Source organism: Eschrichtius robustus, chromosome 7, assembly GCF_028021215.1.
Source record: "Eschrichtius robustus isolate mEscRob2 chromosome 7, mEscRob2.pri, whole genome shotgun sequence".
NCBI lineage: Eukaryota > Metazoa > Chordata > Mammalia > Artiodactyla > Eschrichtiidae > Eschrichtius > Eschrichtius robustus.
This window is the reverse complement of record NC_090830.1, coordinates 130,885,880-130,891,879: the sequence shown is the minus strand read 5'-3', so window position 1 is coordinate 130,891,879 and position 6,000 is coordinate 130,885,880.

Genomic DNA, 6,000 nt, shown 5'->3' with positions numbered 1-6,000 from the left:
ATGGGAATTATGAATCTGGTGACCAAATACTGCTCTTCAAGCAGTTCAATACCCCTCCCTCTCCCTCCTCGCACCTCCTGTGGGTTCCTGGCCCACCATCTGCTTCTCCTGTTGATGCAGTATTGGTTTTGACAGTAACTGAGTAAAGATGCATGCACTGGCCTCCCCCTTTGAACATTTTTCCTTGGAACTGCCCCCTTCTGGTGACTGCCCCCCACACCCCACCGGGAGAAGAAACGTATAGCAGGTAGAGGCTACCAAAATGCTGAGGGTAGTGAGGCCTTGCCTTGGTCGCTTAAGCTCCAGAAAATTCAATTGTTTCATTTGTGAAATGGAAATTAAAACACATTATCAGCCTAAAGGCAAAAGCTCACATGGATTTCTTCATTCCTTCCAGCCTGGAAGCCACACCTGTAATATACACAAGACCTCATTTCAAACCAACTTTTGAGTGGAGAAGCTCTTCAAGCTCAGGAAGAGAAGAGGAATTTGCATTTGGCCATGAAGACTCAAAAGGTCTCTGCACACATTTCTTAAGGGAAAGACATTTAGGAACCTGGAAAAACTTATGCCATATAATTGCAGAATGTGAGGAGGAAGGCATCTCTGAGGCTGGCAAGGCCAAGGATACCATTTTGCAGATGAGAAAACTGAGGCCGGAGAAATCAAATGAGTCACCTGAATCTGGGACTAGCCAAGACAGATGCACCGTTAAGGAACAGCTGTTGAGAGATGGAGCTCATAGCCAGATGCTCAGCCAGAGTGCTCTAGCTTCATCCAGTCCCCGCTGATCAGGTGGGCATTACTAACAGCATTTGACAAGTGAGAAATATTAATGGATTACTTCCCTTAGGCCACAATCCTAGGAAATGGCAGAACTGAGACTAGAACTCAGGCTTTCTGGCTTCAGAGACAATGCTTACTCTACTCTGCGTCATGTTATGGAGAGAAAATTGTGAATGAATTTGTGCAAAGGAGGGTGTGAAGTGAAGAATATGCAGAGGAAGACACCTTGGTGCATTCAGGTTTTGTTTCCATCACCACAGTCATTTGGGGCTGGTGGGACTCTACCTCTGTATTTCCCCTTCTTAAGACTCCCCTATTCCATCCCCAAAGAAAAAAACTCTAACTGACATGAGTTTTTAAATTAAATTAATATAAATCAGTGTTGTCTTAAGAATTTGAAAGGTCTTTATACTGAAAGTTAAATAAATTATAGTTAAAGCAAAGCTTAAAAAAAAAGAATTCGAAAGGTCTGGAAGCACCCTGAGTTTGCCCAAACCCGCTTTGGAAGTGGTGATAACAGCAGTGAAAGGCAGAGCAACTATTGGGTGAATTGCCGTGGAGTCAGCAGCCAGGCCCCCAAATCCGAATTGGGACTCGAGTTATTGGGGTCTGCCTGCCGGCCTCCTGCATGCAGCAAAATGGCAACTGTCTGCTTTGCTATGTTCTCTACTGCCTCTCCATCGGCTGCAGCCTTCGATGGGCGCCAACTGCGTTTCATCCATCACAAGTCCTCTTTGAGATATTTTCATTGTCTCTAGAAAGGACCTCAAATGCTTTTTAAAATCATGCTAACTGCCCAACACTCCGTAATGCATAATATTGCATTACCTTGCATTACATCAAATGTATAACATCACAACCTCTGACAGCATCTGTCCTGCCCTGAATTCTCAAGCATTCTTGGCCTTTGGGTTCAAAGTCATCTGACCCATGGTGGCCTACAGCTGACGGCATGCCATGCCCAACCACAGAATTCTCCCCCTGGTGGCATCCAAGATGGCAGACAGGGCAGCTTCAGAGATGTCTCAGGGACTGGGCTTTCAAAGGGACATCTCAGTTAAGAAAATACGGGTAACAACAAACCAACCCAAGGGCTGTATATAATTGTAGATACCCATTTCACCATAAATAAACAGTAAAATGGAAGAACTAAAATGGTTATGAGATATGTTCCCTTCATGCAGTGTCTGTGTGCTCCTGGAAATCTTTTTTTTTTTTTTCTTATTCCGGTAAAGTACAAGATATCGCAATAGCAACATAAACACCGTATTATCTACTAGTTACTATAGCAACTGCTATTCATGTAATTTGCTCATGCCTAAATTAAAGCTGCCTAGGGTAGCTTTAACTTGCATCTCTCACATATGACTTTTTTGTCGGTGTTTTTCTTTAATGAGAATTGTGTCTCTCAAATTGTAGGCAGCATGCTGTACCACTCTACCTTACTTGGGGCTGACTTTTGCCATTACCTGACTTTGTTTCACTTATTACTTTTAGGTATTCATCAAAGAGAGAACATGCTCTCTTAATGGTATATATATTCCGTGAGAGTGGAGGAGGGGGTATGAAGGAGAAACAAGTTTTCCATCCGAAAAGAACATAAGCATCTGCCCCGCAGTGAACTTCACTGCTCTTGAACTCGTCAATTCTTTTCTACCTCTTCATTCGACACAATGCGAAAGGCATAACCTGAAAAAGGGCGTGATGAAAAGAGGTACTGAGATCCACTAAAGGAAAAGGCACAATAGTTAATCATCTCTTCTCTGGCATCCTTCCTACAAAATAAACAAGTTGAGAAGTTCTTCAATTTTTGTGACTGTAAGCAATGTGGTGGATTAATGTTCCTAAATGCTAACACTGAATAAATGAATTCATTGTTAAGAAAGTTCTGGATGAGCCAGTAGCCAAGTACCATTAATTCCATTATTTACCCTTGTTTGTGTCTGCTCTGGGATACAGTTGGGAGAGGAACATTGCCATGAAGAAACCTATTAGGTACACGTACCTTTGTAAAATAATGCATTTCAAACTAAAGATTGACTGTGCTTTTCTTAAAGAACCCAAAATTCTCAGTGGCCCTACCGAGATATGCAATAAGTTTCTCAGAAATCACGTTGGCACATAGCTGCTAAAAACTCTTCAGTGAATGTTTAAAGAAGATACATCCACCTGGAATTAAACCAGGATGGATTCCTTAGAAGAGCCATCAGGATCACTGTCTACCATGCTCACCCTCAGGACAGACAGTGAAAGTCTCTAAATGTCCCTTTGCAGGGCTTCAAAGAGCTCTGGATTCAGGTGCGGGAAACCTGTCTTTAATATTTTCGTTACTGCTCCCGATGCATTTCCAGTGTGGTTGATTCACATGCAGCATTTCACTAAATGGTATCCTCTTTGCAAACACTGTTTCATATTCTTTCTTTCTTTTTTCCTGTCAATCTTTATCTAAATCTGAGCGCATTTTGTGCTGGTTGTTCGCAGCAGTGTGGAAGCTTGGAAACATGGTCACAAAAGTACCACGTGCCTCTGGTCTGCAGCCAGCCTTTCTATTTGCTGGTTTAATCCTCCAGACTTCAGCCATTTCCCATTTGGTCCTTCACATCATCTCAGGCTAATCCGTCAAGCATTTTAGACAGCCAAGCCAATCTGCAATTGCTGAGGACTTTCCCACAAGCACCATGTCTGTTAATAAGATTTTCATTTGGAAAGATGCCAGGGCGTCCATGTTTTCTATCGTAAATAAATACTATGATTTAATAGCTTCAGGTTTTGTTTAATGTTAACGTCAACTATTTAAGAAACAAAAAAAAAAAGGTCCTCAAATGCCTGGCCCGACAGTGAAATGCCCCACTGACAGCTATTTGCAAGGGTAATGTTGTGGAAAACAACATCCATCTTGGAAACAGTTTCATTAGCCCCATCTAGCTGACCTCTCCATATAACGTTGTCAAATGTGACGGGCATCAGATTATTGGGAATATGGAGATCAATAAATATGCAACACCGGCGCTTAGAATGCTTCTGGCATCGGAGCCATACAAATGCCATCTAACATGGCTCAGAGTCGCTGTCATCTGTCACACCAGCTAGTAAATAGACAAGCTTAAGGGGAAGGCTGTCCGTAATGGTAAAATATATGGGTGAAGATGAATTAGACAGGCAGTGTGTAGTCAGACTTCTGATGCATGAAGGTTCCAAATGAAAAACACTAGGCAAACACTCCGGAGCAGCCTGCCTTCTTAGGGGAATCAATGCAAATTCTTGCCGCACGGTCAAAAGCTGCTCCACGGTCCTGCTTCTGTGTTTTTGATGTCAGCTGCCAAGGGAGTTTTGTCTGCATCTGGGATGCTTGCTAGAAACTTGGAGTCTCCTGAGTGTATTTCTGTACACCACGAGGGAGCCAGATCAACCATTCCCCCCGAATTCCTGTGCGTGTGAACCGCACGATGTCGTTCTGTGCGATAGCAGCCCAAGGCCAAAGAAAGTGCCTGCATTGTCCAATTACTTTAGCCTCAAATGCCTACAACTTTGGGTCCACAAAAGAACAACCTGGTTGAACTGCTAAAGGAAACTTCCACCCCAGCTGGTGGTCATCAAATTGCCCAGATAATCAGACCTCTGGGAACCACTTCTGTTGACAACGTCTGCATCAAGCCATCCCCTTCTAAGATCCCTACCTGCAGCCTGGCCAGTCGGACGCAAGCTGACTGCCACTGCCCAACATTTGTACCTATCACTGCCTGAAGATCCCTTGCTCTGTCCTCAGTAGTGTTTTCCAGATTCCCCAGAACAGGCATCCCTGTTCATAAACCCTCTTCCCCCTCCAAAAAGTGCTTGAGTCCAGCCACGTCCATCATTAAATTAAAGCAACTTAAAGAAAAGCAAATTCTTGAAACAGCAAGCACAGAGGATGTAAGCCACACGTATGCATATATCCAGACACCCAGTGCCGGAACAAACACGTTCCTCAAACCCGAGTAATGTCGATGGCCAATGATGACCAGCATGCTTCCACCCCTCTATGTTTTAAGAAATGTCACTCTTCTCTGTGGAAAAGAGAACAAACAAGAAGCATAAAGGTATTTTTGAAGTACACTGTTATGAGGTACTTGGCTAGTAATTTGCAGCCTAGGTACACACCATACCTTTTAGCACGGCTATTTATCTCTCAGGGAGAATGCTGCCATACTTACGATAAAGGCTCTGTTGGACCTCTTCATCAATAGCAAACCTTTAAGCACAGCACATCTCATAAATAGGAGTTCCACTAACACAGACTTCAAAAGGATAGAACTTGATAATTCAAAAAGAGCTATATTAAGTGTTCCAGCGGTCCATCCATAAAAGCCATCGTATATTCCAAACGCCAGAGTCCTTCAAGCAACATGACAGTTCTATTAGAATAATAGCAGGGGAAAGCATAATTAGAAGTAATCATTGGCTGGAAAGGAGCTAGTTGTTTTTGTAGAGCAAAATGCCGCTCTGAGCCCCGTGGAAAATGCAGCCAGAGCAGCGGCAGCGAGAGCAGATAACCATCGAAAATAACCACGGCGCAAACCCTGCACTATTTATTTCTATTTATTAAGAACTCTTTGTATACCTCAATGTTTTCCTGGTGAAATCATCTTAATTTGAGCCCACAGTTTCTTTGGATAAGATTATTATGTAATCGCTACTTACTGGCCACTATTTTCTATACATTTGTTGGTCAAACAGTTAGGGTGTCTGTCTTTTCCAGCCTGACAGAGATCATTCCGTCAAGCAGGGGCTCCTGGTTGGCTCCATGGAGCCATATTGAATATACACCATATCCCAAAAGATGAAGAACGTTTGGCTAAGCATTAACTTTTTAATCCATAGATTAATGACTCCAGCTATCAAAGGACTGGGCCATTTCCCCCTTAGGGGTGGCAAAGGAGGAGGCATCTGGGGGCTATTTCCCTTCGGAAGGGACTGCATCCCACACCAGGAACCCCATTCACCTGGTGCCTTTTTTTTATCCTCCTCCTCAACTTTAAGATTTAGAATTTCCAAAATGCAGGGAGAATAACACACCCCAGCTGAGCCTTGTCAACAAGCCCAGGAGGGAGTCAGGGCAGGAGTCATTAGCTCTACTTTGCAGACATGCAAATTGGGGCTCAGGAAGGGTAGGGGCTCCCCGGAGGTCCCACAGTTGACTTTCTCCGCATGCCGTCGTCCTGCCCCGACAGAATG